General features: G+C 40.7%; 1 protein-coding gene across 6 annotated transcripts in view; it reads right to left on the reverse strand.

The window, feature by feature from the left end:
• The window catches only part of FAR1 (fatty acyl-CoA reductase 1), a 65,719-nt gene that overhangs the window by 38,079 nt on the left and 5,730 nt on the right, over nucleotides 1-21,910 (reverse strand). For 2 of the 6 annotated variants that reach the window (XM_051851707.2, XM_070073164.1), the window contains exon 2: nucleotides 2,557-2,707. The exons of the other annotated variants lie outside the window; for them this stretch is intronic. The gene's annotated coding sequence lies outside the window, so the exon portion shown is untranslated. The remainder of the gene's footprint in view (nucleotides 1-2,556; nucleotides 2,708-21,910) is intronic. 6 annotated transcript variants of the gene reach the window in all.

Here is a 21,910-nt window from a genome sequence, read left to right on the forward strand (position 1 = left end):
AGAAAATAGGCAAAACTCATGTATGGTTAAATCTCAGAAGGGTATCCTGCAGGAAATTAATCACCATTAAGTTGCTGACCTTAGGATATACATACTTGGTCAATGTTTACGTATTTCAATGGAAAGTTTACTTTAAAAAACCAGAGTGATCATATTCCCAGGAATCAAGACTGGTTTATATATGCTATTGCAGCTCCAGTGTCAAATAGAGCTTACTTTCTCAATAGCGTCCCGGTTCACATAATAAATTACAGGGTTATCCTGGTTAAAACCCACTTCAGTTCTGAACTATGTCGTAATTTCAGTGACTGAAATCCTAATTATACAGAGCACTGAAGTCCTTATATGGAAGCATGAAGAATAATTCTAATCAATATACCTACAAAAATCTGGTAGGGATTTATGACAATTATATACAAAATACATATTGAAGAGTATTCTGAGAACAGAACCAATTACTTAAATCTGAGCTTCATTTTCTTCTTATGTAAAATTTTTCAACAAACACTTATTAAGCACCTATCAGATACCAGACAACAGATAGTTTTCCCTATGTGTAATGTATATTTAAAACATAAAAAGATATTACACAGTTTTTCATCTAGTAATTGAGGCTTTACTGCCTGACTATATGATCTGCTCAACTCTAAAAACACAGTGACTATGTACTTCTTCATTTACCAGAATATCTTCCCTACCAGGGCTTATTACAGCCAATCTATGAACACCAAAAGGTAGAAAAATTTTTGTCAAACTTAATTCTGTCTTCTCTTAACTGCATGAAGATTGCTTGGTTAAGAGAGTTGTAGAATGAAACTCTTCTTATCAGTCTCAGGCAACTAGTTCAAATCTATTTACATATGACTTTATACTACTGTAATAATTTCACAGTTATTCAATGGCAACAAAGACAGAATTCCTACATCAAAGTGCAATATCAAAGAAACAAGCATTAAGTATTTTTAAACTCTTGTCTCTAGGTTTTCTTGCCTTCCTCATTCAACCAATATCACCCAATTAATTTATAGGCAAAGCCAGTAAAAATGAAAATTATTTTAATGGAAGTCCAGATTTGTCTCCACTGTCACTTAGTCCTCCAGTGTGACCAGAAGCTACAGGAAAAGCTATGCTGCGCATCCTTCTAAAGCATGCTGCTGCAGATGCCGACTGCAGTAGCAGGATATCTAAACCACCTCTCATCTGCTGAAGAGCGGTTGCAGCACTGTAATACGGAGAAGAACAGCAGCATTATCATTCCTGGGTATTTGCAGAGTGGGAGGCTGGACCATGAATGTGATTCATATTTATTTTCCCTGCTCTTGAGTTTCCACAGGAAACATCATCTGGCAGTGGCAGCTAAGTATTTTTTTCAAAAAACACCTTAACCTTTAGTTCAAAAATTAGAGGTGCAAATTCTTCTGTAGACTGACAAAATCTGAGTACTGCATATCACCACTACTTTCAAGGAATTCAATTAGGTTTACCTGTTAAAAGTGGTTTTTCCAGCTGGTTATAAAAATAATATTTTCATTTATAATTAAGAAAAGCTACTAAGATATGGTTTTGCTAGGAGTTCAAGTCCAAACTTTACTACTTAGAGGCTTTTTTTAAAAAAAGATTTATTTATTTATTTGAAAGAGTGAGTGAGTGAGAGAGAGAGAGAGAGAGAGATCTTCTATCCAATGATTCACTCCCCCATGGCTGCCAATGGCCGGAGCTGCGCCAATCTGAAGCCAGGAGCCAGGAGCTTCTTCCGGGTCTCCCATGTGGGTGTAGGGGCCCAAGGACTTGGGCCATCTTCTACTGCCTTCCCGGGCCATAGCAGAGAGCTGGACAGGAAGTAGAGCAGCCAGGACTAGAACCGGTGCCCACATGGGATGCTGGTGCTTCAGGCCAGGTCATTAACCCACCGCACCGGCCCCACACTTAGAGGCTTTAAGATCCAAAGGTAAAACTACAGACTGAACATGGACATCTCATGGGGGAGAAGGGTAGGGAACATGGCCAAAGATGGAAAGCCAAAGACAACTTCTAAAGTAGCACCCGATCCAATATAATAAATTGCACCTTTGTGATCTCATTGTATTCTCTCTTAAAGATGAGATCTTCTCTCTCCTCTTCACCTTGTACAAAGTTCTTTAAATAAATATAACAATTAGGGTACCCCAATAAACAGAAAAGCACAAAAATCTACCCCTCAAAACGGGAATTTTTCAGTGCCAAAAAACAAAAGTTCCTGTGGCCGGCACTGTGGTGCAGTGGGTTAGGCTGCTGCCTGAAATGTCAGCACCCTAAGTACTGACTGCTCCACTTCCAATCCAGCCCTCTGCTGATGCACCTGGGAAAGCAGCAGCAACAGAGGGCTCCAGGGTTTCGGCCCCAGTCATCCCCTTGGAAGACAGGGATGGAATTCTAGGAGCCCCATCAATGTAGCCATTCAGGGAGCAAATCAACAGATGGACAAGCTCTTTGTAAGTTTGCCTTTCTTTAAAAAGGGAGGGGGGGATTCTTCTGCCATATTAAAACTAAAGGAAGTAGGCTGGTGCCGCGACTCACTTGGCTAATCCTCCGCCTGCAGCGCTAGCACCCCAGGTTCTAGTCCTGGTGGGGGTGCCGGATTCTGTCCCAGTTGCTCCTCTTCCAGTCCAGCTCTCTGCTGTGGCCCAGGAAGGCAGTGGAGAATGGCCCAAGTGCTTGGGCCCTGCACCTGCATAGGAGACCAGGATGATGCACTTGGCTCCTGGCTTCGGATCGGCACAGCACGCCGGCCGTAGCAGCCACTTTGGGGGGTGAACCAATGGAAAGGAAGACCTTTCTCTCTGTCTCTCTCTCACTTTCTAACTCTGCCTGTTTAAAAAACAAACAAACAAAAAAAACACCTAAAAGCAGCCAAACAAATTAAAACATCTAATACAATGTCTGCTGGTTATTTCATATACTTGCTAAGCAGTAAGACAAATGCAAACAAGTACATTGGAAGTGAGGAAGGAAAGAGGCATTCCTTAGGCCCAGCCAGGTAGAATAACAAAGTTTTACCTAAGATTCACCAGTGATGATGAGAAAAATACATGGGAAAGAGGAAAAACAAAGAAAAATGTATTAAGCACATACTGTCTCTCTCAGGCCTTCAGACTGTTATTTCCCATAAATCTCCTTAATAACTTTTCTTTTTCAAAGTCACTCAGCACACATACACAGGCATACCAGTATCTTCTAACTGAATCTCTCCCCCAGTTATAGAAGGCATAAAAGGTTTCTGCTTATCCTTCAGTGAAGCAAAGACATCACTGCACAGGTAAGGACTGAGGGCACAGCGCTAGAAGAAAAGTACAGAGGAAGGGAAGGGGTTGGAACAGTCAGGGTGAAGGCCTTATCCACTGCCAAACTTCGAGTCACAGCAGGAGGAAAGAAGAGCATTCACCACAAGACTTCTGGCTTTTACTAACAGCATATCGTAGACAAGAATCTGCTCCATAGGAACTTCTAACAGGAAAAGCGAAGGGGGATTTCTGGCTGACAAATCCTTAAAATTAAATCCCACATCATTCCATATTAAATTTGATGGGCCAAACTAGCAACATAGTATGGAAATTTGAGTGTTAACTGATTCAAGTAGACTCTTAAACAGTTAAAACTCAGGACAGACTTCACCAGGATTTCCTGGACAGCCATTTCCAGAAGCAGCCAACCAAAGGAGGAAAAGATAAGAAATCTGCTGTCAAACTTAGAACTTGAGGGGCAGGCACTGTGGCATAGCGGGTAAAGCTGCTGCCTGCAGTGCTGGCTTCCCATATGGGTGCCAGTTCGAGTCCGGGCTGCTCCACTTCCGATCCAGCTCTCTGCTATGGCCTGGGGAAGCAGTAGAAAATGGCCCAAGTACTTGGGCTCCTGCACCCGCGTGGGAGACAGGGAAGAGGCTCCTGGCTTTGGATCGGTGCTGCTCAGGCCACTGTAGCCAACTAGGGAGTGAACCAGTGGATGGAAGACCTCTCTTTCTCTCTGCCTTTCCTCCTCTCTCTGTGTAACTCTTTCAAATAAATAAATCTTAAAAAACAAAAAACTTAGAATTTGTCTCAGAAGACAATCCAGGTGGATAATTATCAATTTGAAATTAAGAAATAAGCACATATGAAAAGTCAGTGGGTTTATTTCTAGCCCCATCCCATCTGATCCACTGAAAGATCTTACTTGGATGGAATCATTTATTGAAATATCAGAAACAGGAGAGGCAAGATGGCGGAATAGGAAGGGAGCACACTGATAGTCCAGGGAGAGATAGTTTAATAAAAGTGGAGATACTGCAGGTTCAAGGAAGAGTAGGGGAGGAAACAGCAGAAGAAACTCTTCCAGAACGCGTGATTCACAGCGGACCTGTGTGGAGAGCGTGGGAGCCCACAGTTCGGGACACCAGCGGCAGACTCAACACACCAGCGCTGGAACGCAAGGTGAGCCGAACCTCAATAGCCCGAGACACCGGCAGGCAAGCAGAGAGAGGAGACTAGAGGGAACGACCCCCGGGGGGGAAAAGTTCACCAGGCTAACTGGAAGAGAGAGAGAGAGAGAGAAAAAAAAAAGGTGACTGGTACGGACACGGGTTTCTCTCTCTCTGCTCACCTCTCAAGGGCGAGCAAGACAAAGAGCAGGCGCCATCTTGGACATACGTCATAAGCAGAGCGACCTCAGGTCTGCACCGGCCCTGAGCCTAGCAGAAAACCCTGACTCTGGGCGGGGCGAATTAACAGGAGATTAGGACCTAGTAAATTTGTGGTGCTACTGAACTGAGACTGTGAAAAAAGAGACGGTGGGGGAGAGAACTCACGGAATTCACCTGAGTACTCTCCAGAGACACTACAATTCCGTAACTTTGGCAACCCAGTGGGAGACTGAAGGAGAATTTGAACCCACTCTGAGGGCCAAACAGATTCCTTGTGTGGTCCTTGGGAAAGAGCTTCCGATCTCTGGCTCCTGTGGGTATATCATTTGCCTGCTAACTACCTCCAACTTCGTTCAGCTGTGCGGAATTACTTCCCTTTTGAATCAAAAAAAGAAAGAGAGAGAAAGAGAGATTTACCACCCCTAACCTGGGAGTGTCACCTTTGGGACACCAAACAGAGCTCTCAGGCCACACCCATCTCAAGCCCTAAGGCTCCATCAAAAACAGATAGTCCACTTAATCTAGAGTCATAGTATAACAAGAAAAAGCACCACAGTGAAGAAACCAAATATCTCCAATATGCCAAATAACAAATGCAAAAACCGAGGTAATAAAAACAAGGAAGTCACCATGACGCCCTCAAATGAAAAAGACACCCCAATTCAAGATTATGAAGATGATGACATAGAAGAAATGCAAGAAGCAGATCTCAAAAAATTGATAAGAACATTAAGAAGTTCTCAAAAACAAATTCTTGAACTACATAAAGCCTTAATGGACAAGATAGAAAATCTCTCTCGTGAAAATGAAATATTAAGGAGGAATCAAAATGAAACGAAACAATTAGTACAACAGGAAACTGTGATAGTGACTGAAGTGAAGAATTCAATAGATCAAATGAAAAACACAATAGAGAGCCTTACAAACAGAATGGGTGAAGCAGAAGAGAGAATATCGGACTTAGAAGAGAGAGAACAGGAAAGGATACAGTCAGATCAAAGAAAAGAAGAGGAAATTAGAAATCTAAAACATATTGTCAGGAATCTTCAGGATACTATTAAAAAAACCAACATTCGGGTTCTAGGAGTTCCTGAAGGCATGGAGAGGGAGAAAGGATTAGAAGGCCTTTTTAGTGAGATATTAGCAGAAAATTTCCCAGGTTTGGAGAAGGACAGAGAAATCCTAGTACAGGAAGCTCACAGAACCCCTAATAAACACGACCAAAAGAGATCCTCACCACGACACGTTGTAATTAAACTCTCCACAGTGAAACATAAAGAAAAGATCCTAAAATGTGCAAGAGAGAAACGTCAGATTACTTTCAGAGGATCGCCAATCAGACTCACTGCTGACTTCTCATCAGAAACTCTACAAGCTAGAAGGGAATGGCGAGATATAGCCCAGGTACTAAGAGAGAAAAACTGCCAGCCCAGAATATTATATCCTGCAAAGCTATCATTTGTGAATGAAGGTGAAATAAAGACGTTTCATAACAAACAGAAATTGAAAGAATTTGTCGCCACTCGTCCAGCCCTGCAACAGATGCTTAAAGATGTGTTACACACAGAAACAAAGAAACACGGTCATCAGTATGAAAGAAGATAAAGGAAGGAAACCTCACAGCAAAAGATCACAGGGAATTCAAAGCATATATTAGAACTTATCTTTGGCAAATGGCAGGGCAAAGTTACCACTTTTCATTAGTCACATTGAACGTTAATGGCCTGAACTGTCCAGTTAAAAGACACCGATTGGGATTTGCTTTTTAACCTGATGCAATTTTAAATGATGCTTAATTTTGTTTTTAAATTTCAAATCGTAGCTCTTACCCATACATGGAACAACAATTAAATTGTACATGTAATTCGCCACTTTGCTACACTAACATTGTTCCAGGGGTACTTATGATGTACTTTTGAATTTTCTATACATGCAATAATGACATTTGCTAGCAGTTTTATGTCTTCCTTCCCAATATGTATGCATTTTGTATCCTTTCTTTGTGTTACTGCACTGTCTAGTAATTCCACCATAATATTGAAAAGTAGTGGTGAGAAAAAGACACTTCCGCCTTTCCCCAACTTAAGGGAAAACTGTCCAATTTCACTATTAAAGTTGGTTTTGGTAGATATTCTTTATCTAGATGAGGAATTTCTCTTCTGTTTCTTGTTTGCTCAGTTTTTTTATGCCAAATATCTTTTACAAAAGTTGATGTAACCATTTAACATTTTTGCAGTTTGTGTAGTATGTCCAATTTATTGATTTTTTAAAATGCTGACAGCCTTGCTTACGTGGGATAAATACCACTTGCTTGTACTACATAAAATTGTTGGATTTTACCTATTATTTTAAAAAAAGAGAGATTTCTAAAGGCAACCCAGAGGAATCCTTAATCCAGTTCTTCATTAGAAGAGATGTGCAATTCGGGACATGCTCAAGCTGACTTACCTCAAACGGTAGAGTTAGAAACATACCAGGGGATTCCAATTCAATCCCATCAAGGTGGCATGTACCAATGCCATCTCACTAGTCCCAGTGATCAATTTCTGTGCACAATTGATCATAATGATAGGACTAAGAACCAAAGGGATCACATAAACAAGAATAGTGTCTGCAAATACTAGCTGATAGAATCAAAAAGGGAGAGTATGATCCAACATGGGAAGTGAGATACATAGCAGACCCATAGAATGGCAGATGTCCTAAACAGCACTCTGGCCTCAGAATCAGCCCTTAAGGCATGCGGATCCAGCTGAAAAGCCCATGAGAGTATTTCAGGCATGGAAAGCCAAGACACTCTGGGGAAAAAAAAAATGAAAGATCTCCACGAGTGAGATCCCAGTGGAAAGAACGGGTCATCAAAGAAGGAGGTACCTTTCTCTGAAGGGAGGAGAGAACTTCCACTTTGACCATGGCCTTGTCTAAATATTATCAGAGTCAGTGAACTCAGGGGGCTTCCATAGCCTTGGAAACTCATGACAAGAGCCTAGGGTGATTACTGATGCCATAAACAAGAGTGTCAATTTGTTAAGTCAACAACAGGAGTCACTGTGTACTTACTCCTCATGTAGGATCTTTGTCCTTAGTGGGCTGTACATTGAGATTTAATGCTATAACTAGTACTCAAATAGTATTTTTCACTTTATGTTTCTGTGTGGGAGCAAACTGTTGAAATCTTTACTTAATGTATGCTAAACTGATCTTCTGTATATAAAGAGAATCGAAAATGAATCTTGATGTGAATGGAAGGGGAAAGGGAGTGGGAAAGGGGAGGGTTGCGGGTGGGAGGGACGTTATGGGGGGCAAGCCATTGTAATCCATAAGCTGTACTTTGGAAATTTATATTCATTAAATAAAAGTTTAAAAAAAAATAAAAAAAAAATATCCCAGAAGGAAAAAAAAAAAAAAAAAAAAAAAGAAATATCAGAAACAAAAACCCTAGGACAATGGAAGAAATGTGGTAAAATAAAAGATAAGATAATCTAGGGTGTTGCTTAAGAGTATTAAAAAATTAACACATTTCTACAAAGATCTATGCCAAAGTATTCCTATGGATCACTGAATTTAGAAAATACATAATGGACTCAGCTGACCTGAAAAATACAGTAAGCTATTAGGAAACTAAATCTCCACAGTGAAGTAACTTCCAATACTGAATGAAATCAGGCCCTGCTGATAAATTACTTTCTGCTAAATAAGGAAGGCCCTCTACAGAGACAAATCTTTCAGATAACCCCGGACCATGATGCAATGGAAAGCTCCTGAATTGAGACTAGCAAGTATGTGATGGAAACCAGCCCATCCAGTTACCTGAAAGTGGAAGCTTACCCACCTGTGTGGCTCCGCAGTTTGCACATCTTGAAAACTCCCACTCCTAGTATTTGTGAGTATTGAATGTAATAAACACACAGATTGGGCAAAATGCTATTTCTTTATTCATTCTCCTTTTGCAGCTGCTTTTTTTTAATTTTAAGATATTTATTTAATTGAAAGGAAGAATGACAGGGTTCTTTTTTCTTTAGATTTTTTAATTTATTTACTTGAGAGGCAGAGTTACAGACAGAGGAGAGACACAGAGAACAGTCTTCCATCTGCTGGTTCATTCCCCAAATGGCCACAATGGCTGGAACTAAACCAATCAGATGTCAGGAGCCAGGAGCTTCTTTTGGGTCTCACGCCGATGATGCTGGCACCACAGGCAGAGATTAGCCTACTACACCACAGCGGCGGCCCCACACTATTGATTTTTGTGTGTTTATTTTATATCCTACAATTTTGCTGACATCTCTTATGAGTTAGTGGAATCTGTTGGTTCCCCTATATATAGGATCATGTCACCTGCAAACAGGGATAATTTGACTTGCTCATTTCTAATTTGCATCCCTTTAATTTCTTTTTCTTGCCTAATGGTTCTAGGTAAAAGTTCCAGAACTATATTGGACAGTAATGGTGAGAGTAGGCATCTTTGTCTGGTTCCATGTCTTAGTGGAAATGCTTCCAGCTTTTCCCCATTCAATATGATGCCAGCTCTGGGTTTGTCATATTCTACCTGAAAGGAGAGTTAACAAAATTTCAAACACTTATAAGGTAGGAAATCAGGCTATAATTGGAGGGCAGTTTTAATTGGTACAATATACCCATGGTTTATCCATGGTGTTCTTTAAACTTGTAGATGATGATGCAGAAATAGTGGAGGCCTTGTAACAGTATTAGTACAATGAAAATGGGAACAATCCCTTTAAGAAAGTATTTGGCACACATGCATACTCTGACCTCATAATTACTCTCAGGAACACTCAACCAAAATACAAATCTCCGAGTGAGCATTTGAACTAGTAGTAAAGACACTCATTAGGTCACTCTCACCCTACATGAGAGTGCCTGTGTTCAATTCCTGGCTCTGGCTTCTGAGTCCAGCTTCCCATTAATATGGACCACTCTGGGAAGCATCAGTGATGGCTCTAGCAGTTGGATTTCTGTCACTCATGTGGGAGACCTGGATTAAATTTCTGGTTCTTGGCTCTGGAGTAACAGGCATTTGGGGAGTGAATCAACAGATGGGAGTTGTCTGTCTGTCTGTCTGTCTCTCTCTCTGCCTCTCAAAAAACAAAACAAAAAACCTTTTTTTAAAAATGCAAATTTAAATAGACACCAAAAGACATGAACAATGAGGTTCAAAGACGTAAAAGGGGGGAGACACTCAATAAAAGGGATAAACAATAACATATTCTTTTTAAAATTTTTTTAAAGATTTATTTTATTTATTTGAAAGAGTTACAGAGAGAGAGGAAAGGCCAAGGCAGAGAAGGCAGAGAGAGAAAGAGAGAGAGAGCTTCCATTCGTTGGTTCGCTCCCCAGATGGCCACAATGGCCAGAGCTGCACCGATCCGAAGCCAGGAGCTTCTTTCAGGTCTCCCACACGGTGCCGGGGCCCAAGGACTTGGGCCATCTTCTACTGCTATCCCAGGCCATAGCAGAGAGCTGGACTGAAAGAGGAGCAGCCGGGACTAGATCCGGCACCCATATAGGATGCTGGCGCTTCAGGCCAGGGATTTAACCTGCTGCACCACAGTGCCAGCCCCACAATGACATATTCTAACTGAAAAATTCTACACTGCAGCAACAAAATTGAAAGAATTCTCAAGTATTAGCCAAAGAACTCAGATGCAAAAACAATGCATCCTATGTGGTTCTATTTATGTAAATGTCAAATTCAGAAGCAAAGACACACTTAGGCATCACAAGTCATGACAGTGGTTACTTTGAGGTAGACGGTAAGGGTCTAATGTCTCCTATTCCATGACCTGTGTGTGACTATATGAGTCAACCCACTTTACAATTAGCCACTGAATAAGCTGTACTTTAAAATTTCTCCATATTAGAATTCAGAAAGCTTATGTTTAAGAAGCTCTTTCCTATATTAAAAGTTAATTATTTTTAATGCCTTTCCGCATACCTCACTATCACAAACAGTAGTTCTAAAGGAAGTCCTCCAAATTTAATCACAGTGGTGTCCAAGGCAATCTGCCTGAACATGACACTTTGAGAAACACCACCTAACCCACTTAAAAGTAAAATGGAGGAAATAGTTCAGGATTCAAAACAGCCTTTGCTAGCCTCAAATCTAGTACCTGGTCAGTTAAGGCACTGAGAATGGCAACCTGAAGGCTGGGCCCTATCCAGTCACTGTCCAAAGGAGAAAAGACCCGATAAAAGCTTTAAAAAGTATGATTTAATCAGACGTGTGAGACCTACAGAATAGTCTGCTGCCTTAAATCTGTTTTGCAGTTAGATGAGCTTCTGAGGCACCCATTCACTTCGAAGGCTGCAGCTTATTTTCTATTCTCAACATATGAGACTCGACCAGAGTAGCAAACTATCACCCCAGGGCACTCCTATTCCCTGTTCTGGTAAAGAAAAGTTTATTGGGACACAGCCACAAAAAGCACAAATTGCCTCTATCTACATTATCTACAACTGACTTCAAGAGCAATGCTGGGCCGGCGCTGCGGCTCAATAGGCTAATCCTCCACCTGTGGCGCTGGCACACTGGGTTCTAGTCCTGGTCAGGGCGCCGGATTCTGTCCCGGTCACTCCTCTTCCTGTCCAGCTCTCTGCTGTGGCCCAGGAGTGCAGTGGAGGATGGCCCAAGTGCTTGGGCCTTGCACCCGCATGGGAGACCAGGAGAGGCACCTGGCTACTGGCTTCGGATCAGCACAGTGCGCTGGCCACAGTGGTCACTGGGGGGTGAACCAACGGAAAAGGAAGACCTTTCCCTCTCTCTCTCTCTCTCTACTCTGCCTGTCAAAAACAAACAAACAAAAAACACAACAACAAAAAAAAGAGCAATGCTGGGTGGTCACAATAAAGAATTGTATGGCCCACCAAGGTCTAACATATTTACTGTCCGGCCCTTTACAGGAAAAATATACAGAACCCTTGCCAGATTAAGACACCGAGTTTCTGTCCCAGCTTCTGAACTGTACTCTGGGTTCCTAGTAAGCTTTATGCTCTGACTAGACTCCTGACCTCTTGGGTAAACTCCTCATGGCCTGCCTAGGTCTTGTTACTTGCCTCTCCTGAGCCTGATCCCCAAACTCCAGGCTCTATTGGAAATTATATTTCAACTCTCATAAGTTCTAGACCCTCTAAGAATACAAAGGACATACACACTCAATCTTTTCTTTTTAAAAAAATTTATTTATTTATTTGAAAGTCAGAGTTAGAGAGAGAGAAAGACACAGAGATCGTCTATCCACTGATATACTCCCCAGATGGCCACAACAGCCAAGGCTGGGACAGGCCACAGTCAGGAGCCAAGAGCTTCATCTGGGTCTCCCACATGGTTGCAGGGGCCCAAACACTTGGACCATCTTCCACTGCTTTTTCCAGGCCATTAGCAGGGAGCTAGACTGGAAGTGGAGAAACCAGGACATGAACTAGTGTCCATGTGGGATGCTGGCATCACAGGCGGCAGCTTTACCCACTGCACCACAATGCTGGCCCCAAGACTCAATCAGTCTTTATGGAGGGCAATGTGACAACACCTATCAAATTTTAAATGCTTTTGGCCTTTAACCCTGAAATTCTACTTCTAAAAATGTATCCTACATCTATTCTTGCATTTATATAAAATGACATATTTATTGCAGTATTGATAACAAATGGTTGAAAACTCAAATGTCCATCAACAGAGGATCTGGTAAACAAACTGGTATACCTTAAAATATGAATACTTTGTATTTAAAAAAAATGGATAAATTGGTTCAACATATACTGAAATGGAATAACATTCACAATAAATTTTAAAAACAATGATGGAATACATTCTCTGACATACCCCTTTTATGGAAAAGGAATTTTAAAACTGTATGCTGGGTCTGGCATTTGGCACAGAGGTTATGCTCGGTCTGGCATTTGGCACAGAGGTTAAGACCTCACGCAGGACAACTGTGTGCCATATCGGAGTACCTGGGCTGGAGTCCCAGCTCTGTTACTGATTTAATCTTCTTGCTACTGCGCACCCTGGGAGGTGGCAAGTGATGGCTCAAGCAATTGGGTCCCTGCCATTCAGGCGGGACAATGGATTGAGTTCCCAGTGCCTGGCCTCACCCTGCCACAGACCCAGCTGCTGCAGGTATACAGAGTGTAAACCAGTGGATAGGAGATCTCTTTTTCTCTCTTAGATGTCAAATAAAGATTTTTATTAAAAGTTATGCTTATAGGCCGGCACCGTGGCTCAACAGGTTAATCCTCCACCTTGCAGCGCCGGCACACCAGGTTCTAGTCCCGGTCGGGGCACCGGATTCTGTCCTGGTTGCCCCTCTTCCAGGCCAGCTCTCTGCTGTGGCCCGGGAAGGCAGTGGAGGATGGCCCAAGTGCTTGGGCCCTGCACCCCATGGGAGACCAGGAGAGGCACCTGGCTCCCGGCTTTGGATCAGCGCGCCAGCTGCAGCGGCCACTGGAGGGTGAACCAACAGTAAAGGAAGACCTTTCTCTCTGTCTCTCTCTCTCTCTCACTATCCACTCTGCCTGTTAAAAAAAAAAAAAAAGTTATGCTTATAATACACAGATTATTCCTGGCAAAACAGCAAAAAATTTAGTAATGTTGGTTGCCTCTGGGAGGGAGAACTGGGTAACTGGATAACAGAAAGGAGGAGCATTTACTTTTCATTTCATATTGTTTCACACATTTTTATGTGCGTGCATAATATATCTTTAAAAACTCAACATTTGGGGCTCGTGCCATGGCACAGTAGGTTAATCCTCTGCCTGCAGTGCCGCCATCCCATATGGGCGCTGGTTCTAATCCCGGCTGCTCCTCTTCCAATCCAGCTTTCTGCTGTGGCCTGGGAAAGCAGTAGAAGATGGCCCAAGTCCTTTGGCCCCTGCACCCACATGGGAGACCTGGAGGGGGCATCTGGCTCCTGGCTTCGGATTGGTGCAGTTCTGGCTATCGCGGCCATTTGGGGAGTGAACCAACGGAGGGAAAACCTTTCTCTCAGTCTCTCCCTCTCACACTGTCTGTAACTCTACCCTCGCAAATGAATAAATAAAATCTTTAAAAAAAAAAAAAAAACTTAATATTTTTATAAAATAGAAAACTAGTAATCAGAAGGTACCAAAATAATCAAAAGCACAAATTCTTCCCCTCAATTAGCCATTTCCTATCTTTTGTCTTCTAACAATTACAAACTCAAATTTATATTTAGAAAAATGTTTACAAAGCTTAAGTAAAAATAAAAGACCAGCATGTGTTAAGAAAAAACCATTCTCAGGCTTAAATTTATTCCATTGATGAGATAGAAAACATGTTAGGTTAAAAACCAAATAACTGCGTGTCTACATAACTAGTAATGAACAGGCATCATATACACTGGAAATTTCCTGACTGAAATGTGAGAAGATTCTTTCTTTCCTCAGGATCATGTTTATCTTGGGATGGGATTCAACTCTCTTCTATCTCTTGAGAGTCACTATGTTCACAATGTTCACCACATTCACCTAACAGTAAAGGGCACAGAATTATGAAATACAATTCTGCAGTCAAGCCTCAACTCACTCTATGCACCTTTCTGCACCATTACTTATTGCACACACCCAGAAACTAACAAATAGTATTTGTAAGGTCTCTTAATTCCATGTTTTAGCTGCTATGGATTGATTTTAGAGAAACTAAGCAATGAATCTGAAAGTCCCCAAATCAGTATCTAACGATTCAATCCTGCTTCCTACAAATATCCACTACCTTCAGCTGTACCAGAAAGTAGGTTCCATCTAGTTGTAATTCCACTAAAAACTGTACCTTTGACATGTAAACAAATTCAAAGACTCAACCTAACAATTAAGACAGCGGGGATGAGCAAACGTACAAAATATTTTATCTATCTTTTTATTATTTACCCTCCATCAAGTGTAATTCCTCATCTAACAGACATAAACAATGCTGTTTTGTCACTCATTCTTTAATTCTGCTTATCTCATTCTCCTACATCTCTCCACTGGAGGACCACTAGGCAGAAGTACTGAAGGAAATTCAAGCAACAGATAAAAAGTTAGCTAAATGATCACAGCACTGAGCTACAATGGCAATGACAGAGGGAACTTTATTATTGCACCAACTGAACTGGCACATATGGAAAACTTGGCTGTTATTTTTGTAATTCTGATTTCTCAAAGGGTCAGATTAACAGCTTAGTTTCAGCTTGGTGACAGGGAACTTTCACGTGAGTGACTCCATTTTAATTATTAGCCTGGTCTTTTGGGGCACTGTGTATGTAGGAGCTTAGCCCAAAGCAATGGCCTCCTATAATTTTTATTTGATACACAGCACTGAGGAATGACACAGATTGTTAATACATACATAGTTAGCCAACTAAAAACTTTGTCAAAATATTACCCTATAAACCTTATACGTTTGGTATTGTGTCTACCAAATAACCTCATTTGCTGAATAATTTCATTTTCATGGTTTAATTAACTGTGAACTTTAATAAGCAGTTACCACTTGGAGTTCATACACTTCTAGAAAAAAGTAAGACAACTCCTTTTAGTCAGACCATGGAGTAGTCTCTAGGTAAGCAGGTACTTTGATTTTCTTTCTTGTTAAGATTCCCACCTGGAGATATTTTGGGAATATGGTTTAATCTAATTTTTTAAGATTTATTTATTTATTTGAGAGGTAGAGTTACAGAGAGAGAGAGGGACAGAGACAAAGGTCTTCCATCCACTGGTGTACTCCCTAAATGCTGCAATGGCCATAGGTGAGATGATCTGATCTGAGGCCAGGAGCCAGGAGCTTCTTTTAGTCTCCCATGTGGGTGCAAGAGCAAAAGCACTTGGGCATCTTCCACTGCTTTCCCAGGCCATAAGAGCACTGGATTGGAAGAGGAACAGTTAGGACAAGAACCGGTGCCCATATGGACGGGATGCCAGCACTGTAAGCGGAGGCTCAGCCTACAATGCCACAGGGCCAGTCCCCAGAACCAATGCATTTAGTGTCTTTTCTGCAGTATTTTGGTAACTCTGAATAGAGTTCTTTTCTAGAATCCTCCTGTTAGTTGACAATTTGTTTATATATTAGTTTCAGCTTGGTGGTGTGGAACTTTATGCCATGTTTTAAAACATGTAGATGTCATGGATGGAAACTTTGTGTCTTGATGAAGACTCAACATAAAATAAAACTTCCTATAAAAGTAAGCTATGAACAACAAACGAAAAATCGAAATGCAAACTCAAAGCATACAGACTATTTACTGTAGGCAAGCTGATGTGGATTCCTTTTTCTTTGCACAAAAATTAAGGCTTATCAGGCATTTTTCTACATACAAAAGAATAGCTCTAGCTATCTGAATAACATTTCTTTTTTTCCAAAAGAGATGCTAGTGTCCAATGTTGTAAGCACCCATTGAACTAGACATAATGGTCCCTCTGTTTTCCCACACATACACTGAGATACCACTATTTTCCCCAATGGCTAAGGTATTTTTGGTAGTAAAAATCTCAATATGATATGGAATTGACAGGCAGCTAGTTTAGTATCTGCTGAGCTCGAGATATCTGCAAGTCACTACCTGCCCCTGCCACCTGTAATTCTATCCTTCTACTTGTCAATCAAAATGCCCCCCCCCCCCTTCCCAGGGTGCATAGGCTTCATTCAGGACTTACGGAGAAAATGCCATGGAAATATGTATATTAAGCTCCATGTGGAATTTCTGGAGGTACCATAAAACTCCCAGGGGCTTCATGTCTCTAGAGGTAACCCCCCAACACCTCATAAAAGGAGGTGCAAAGAGATCACAACTGGAGGCACTGGGGCACTCTCCCTCTGCTTCCTTTCCTCCTACTCCCTTTCTCCCTCTGGCCCACTGCCACTCAGGATGGGTATTCTCACTGTGTAGGGCAACCTGTGCTCAATTATGTGTTTGGTTTCTCACCTTTTGAATAAATTTTACTTTATATTTGTCAGCATTAAGAATGCGTCTTTTTGGCCGGCCCCGCGGCTCACTAGGCTAATCCTCTGCCTTGCGGCACCGGCACACAGGGTTCTAGTCCCGGTCAGGGCGCCGGATTCTGTCCCGGTTGCCCCTCTTCCAGGCCAGCTCTCTGCTGTGGCCAGGGAGTGCAGTGGAGGATGGCCCAAGTGCTTGGGCCCTGCACCCCATGGGAGACCAGGATAAGTACCTGGCTCCTGCCATCGGATCAGCGCGGTGTGCCGGCCGCAGCGTGCCGGCCGCGGCGCCCGTTGGAGGGTGAACCAATGGCAAAGGAAGGCCTTTCTCTCTCTCTCTCTCACTGTCCACTCTGCCTGTCAAAACAAAACAAAAAAGACAGGAGACTATGAGCGCCCGCATTAAGGCCTGTCAAAAAAAAAAAATGTGTTTTTTTGTGTATGACAACAGGCTCAAATAAAAATATACAGACCCCACTCTCCCACTGCAAATAGGTTTATTAGTTCTTAGGCCACTGCACAACTATTTTATACACTGATGTTGCTCAGTGTACAGATGATATTTTCACAATTAAAATGCTACCTGGTTCTTATTTTCCTGGAAAATTTTAGGTACCGAAGAAAATCAGATTCAGAATTCCTTGTGAAAATCAAACACAAAGCAGCTTTAAAAAGTCAAGCTGTGCTCCATCAAGAGAAGAAATGTGAATTCTATAACATTAATATCATCTAGCGATTAGAAAATCTGAATTTTTCAGTAATATCCATTTTTCTTTGTTTCTGTCCTCAGGCCTGTACCAGGAGAGTAACTTCTCCACTGTAAAACCATAGAAGAGCTGTGTTCTATTAGCACATATCTTGGTAAGAGTAAACAATAAACAGCAAGAAGTATCCAAAGTCACGAGAAAAGTAAATAACTCAAGCAATTACTTAAATTGCTGAAATGAAGGATCATCCCATTGCTTGCAAAAACATGTATTCAATTCCATTTTAGGGGGAAATAATTTTTCTAAAAAGATAATTCCCATAAGTCAGTCACATATGATTTTTTTCAGACAAATTATTATGCTATAGATACTCCTCACCTGAATAAAAATGCCTTCATATATTTTCATGATATTTTTATCCTAATATTTTTCAACTCAGGGAAGTCAAACAGTATATCAATATAAAAAGGTATACTAAGACATATTATCAAAGATGTATCTTTTCAAATTTTCCAACACAACAGGAAACTGAAATACCCTATTTTACTTAAAAAAAAATCCACCAAAGTTGTGTACTTGACTTCATGATATACCCCATGGTTAAGAACAAACTATTTCAAGTCACTGAATTTTAACTTATCCTACAGGAAAATGTAGCATGCTTATTTACCCTATTACATGTGGACTACATACAGGCTTAGCCATAAATTGACTCAGGCAAATTACCAATTATGCATTATGTTCAGTATAATCAAAAACCACCAAAACCTACTCATAGAGATTAATATCCTTCAGAAGGTGGTAGAATAAGGCATTTTGCTAATCACAGAAGCAATTAAGACTCATTGTGATCACTACAGCAAAAGACTTGCTAGTCTTAAGTGCTTTGAAGCTTCTGCTTCATGATTTCTCTTGTGTCACTTTATTATGCTACTTTCTCAATCTGCTTTCATGGCAGAACCTAAACACAGGCTCAAGTCCTCTACAGTAGCATCTGTGATAAATAAATGGAGCTAGGAAACTGTACACCAACTAGTTTAACAAAGTTCATTAGCATAGCAAACTACAGAATGTCCTGAGGTAAAGAAATGCATTGAACTCTATTTTGGTTTAACCCTTCACAAAATTCTCAACACAATTAGAGAAACAAAGCTCATAAAAATGACACAATTACTCTATCAGCCTTCTAAGGAAATGATTTTTCAAAAATGAGTCAAACCTCCAGATGGACTGCAAATGATTTCTAAAGAATGGCCTTCCTTTGATCCAAAAGTTTCCTTATGAATACATTATTCAGCAGGTTATCAAGAACTGCAAACATGAACATATTATTGGACTGTACCAATCACTTCAATTTGTCTTCAACTACTAAGTCCTACTACATATGTACATTCAAAAGATTGAATTCCCTAATTTTTACAAGGAGCACTGCCTGACAGTGAGGCTGTGTTATCTTTTCAATCATCATTATTTTTGCTTTTTAAATTAAAAAGCCACCTTTAGTTTAGTATCATCATTATCAATTCAGTTTTAGTTGTTTATTAAGCCTACAAAACCATATTGTACAACTGCATCACCAGGATCTGAGTTTTCTAACTAATCTAGACTTTAAGATGTTTCCTTGTGATCCAATTAGGACCATTCAAGTCCTAACTGCTGAAAATCCTTCTCTCCCCCAAAACACTTGTACTTTGATAATTAACTATTATTATTCCACTAGAAAGTGGAAATTATTGAGCTAAAGGATCCTTCAATTAGAGGGCCAGGATTTAAAAAGTTTGAGAGTCACTGTTCCACCCTTGGACTGTGGGATCACTATTGCAGGCCACTCCTTGGCCCTCCTGTCCACACCAACCAAATGTGGAAAAACTGAATCATGGTCAGTCATGTTAAGCACCCTCCAGTCTCTAGTTTCGAGTGGGCAAGAACAGCTTCTAGGAATGTCTTAACAAACCCTGTAACAAATCCTCTTCTCAAAATTCTTTCCCTAGTTTATCTTAAAATTTTACCAGGTTTATAGACACAGCATGCAACTTGAGTGCTGCCAAGCAGGGATCAACCCAGAAAGGTATAAAAAACATGAGCAAAGTGTGATGGATTTTCAGTATGTTTCCAGCTGTGGGACTCAAACTCCAAAAAGGACTACCCCAAAGCCGGCCTTGTAATTGTAGGTTATTGGCTAGATGGAGCAAAAACATGTACAACAATGTGAAAACATTAAGAGTCTAAAAATTCAGAGAATTTATATTCAATTATCAAAGTCACAATGCTAAAAACCCTACTGTTAGCACTCCTACTTGGATACTGAGATCCAGAATGAAGAGAGCCAAAATGAATAAGCACAATGGACTTATGAAAACAAGTTGAGAAATGAATAACTACAGTGTTGGGACTGCCATACCAACTGGCCCTGGGCAAGGCACTTATTAATCTCTCTGGTCATTTGTTCAAGAAACTGAAAGGAGAGGCTAGATCACTACTTATTCTATCTTCTGGCTCTCAAAGTCTGTTAAGTTGTTTCCTAGCTGTACACTAGACACTCAGAGAATTATTAACTCCAACAGGTCACAGGGTTATCACTTTAAAGCAATTTACCTAATATTCACCATCTTCAAACGAATCTGTGTACTGCTCTGGAGTCAAATGTTTGATTATCAGATGATTCATCTATTCCTATGTTCTGAGAATTCTGTTTATTTTGTCAACTAAATACTGTGCTTTACTTTTAGGAATTATCCTTACACAGTTGTGAACCTCAAAATACTTTAACAGGTTCTTTTTTCCATAGATCTTTACTGTCTAAAGGTATGAAGTATTTTTTCCTTTACCCCTGGGGGAGCAAAAAAATACTATATATCTATTCTAAAATCTTCAGTAAAATCATTCTTAGATACACATTAACTGGCTATACCTTACTTTCCCCATAAATCCTATTATGAACTGGTCTGTTTTTTAAATTAGGGTTTACATAAGAAGCTTTATAATTTAGTAATTTCTTATAATTAAAAACATTTGTTTCCAAAAGGTGAGCATAAATACACAAATATAATTGAGTTAAATTTTAGCAGTATGCTTTCTGCCTACACATTAAAGAATGAATTATTAAACCAGGATCCATAAACCTCCAAGGATATTTGAAGGCATTCTTTTTTTTTTTTTTTCTTTTTTTAAAGATTTATTTATTTATTTGAAAGTCATAGAGTTACACAGAGAGAGGAGAGGTAGAGAGAGAGAGAGAAAGAGGTCTTCCATCCGATGGTTCACTCTCCAACTGGCCGCAACGGCCGGAGCTGCGTGGATCCGAAGCCAGGAGCCAGGAGCTTCTTCTGGGTCTCCCACGTGGGTACAGGGGCCCAAGGACTTGGGCTATCTTCTACTGCTTTTCAAGGCAATAGCAGAGAGCTGGATCAGAAGTAGAGCAGCTGGTTCTCAAATCGGCACCCATATGGGATGCTGGTGCTTCAGGCCAGGGCATCAACCCACTATGCCACAGCACCGGCCCCTGAAGGCATTCTTAATAACCTCATGAACTTACATGAAAATTCACCTGCATATGTATAATTTTCTGAGGAGGTAGTACCAAGCCAAGGAGATACTCAGAGAGGCTTATGACTTTTGACTAAGAATTTCTACACCATAATACACTTCCAGACTTAATTCTCAGAACATTTTATGGTAAGATATAAATGGTATGAATTCCCTAAATTCAAAGATTTCTCAAGGACTGTCATGCCAATACTCTGCTAAGAATTCCATGAAAGACAAGATTGATCTAAACTAGGTATTTTCAAAGTAATCTTAAAATTATCAAATGGTTAACATTTAAATTTTTATTTTTTTCTTTTTTATTCTATTTGAAAGGCAGAGAGACAGAAAATGACCTTCCATTTGTCCACTCCCCAAATGCCTGCAACAGCCAGGGCTACACCCGGCAAAAGACAGGAGTCAGGAACTCAATCGAGGTCTCAGACAAGGGTGACAAGGACTCAAGCACTTGAGCTTTACCTGCTGTCTCCCGGAGTGAACATTAGCAAGAAACTAGAATCAGAAGTGGCATCAGACTCAAATCCAGGCATTCTGATGCAGGATGAGTGAGTCCCAAGCTGCATCTTACCTACTGCAGCTAAATAACCCAACTCTTAAGTTAAACACATACCTGCACACCAAAAAAAGCTCCAAGTGAAAGCTTACAACACATTCACAAGCACTCTAACTGGAATGGATCTATTAGTACCTGTGGCATAAGATATTTAGAAAGCTTTTTAACAGAATGTGCTAAATAACTCACTAAGAACAATGATACATTCACAAAGTCCTGTACCCTATTTTGTAATGTAGCAATTGGCTTTTTCCCAGTACTCACACAGTATCTTGTTGTGGTCTAAGCTGGATAGAGATACAGATTTAGATATAATTTAGATATGAAACCAAAGCTAGGTTTTTCTACTGTGTTCTTTATCCATGTGATCATTCTCATTTCATCACTCCTAAATGTTCTTTCTCCCTGTCTCCACCTCTCTAAATTCTACTTTCCTTCCAAAATAATACCAATTCCCATCTAAGAGTCTCTACCACCAATTTTGGACATGATCTAATGTT

Source organism: Oryctolagus cuniculus, chromosome 1 (assembly GCF_964237555.1).
Source record: "Oryctolagus cuniculus chromosome 1, mOryCun1.1, whole genome shotgun sequence".
Classification (NCBI taxonomy): Eukaryota; Metazoa; Chordata; class Mammalia; order Lagomorpha; family Leporidae; genus Oryctolagus; species Oryctolagus cuniculus.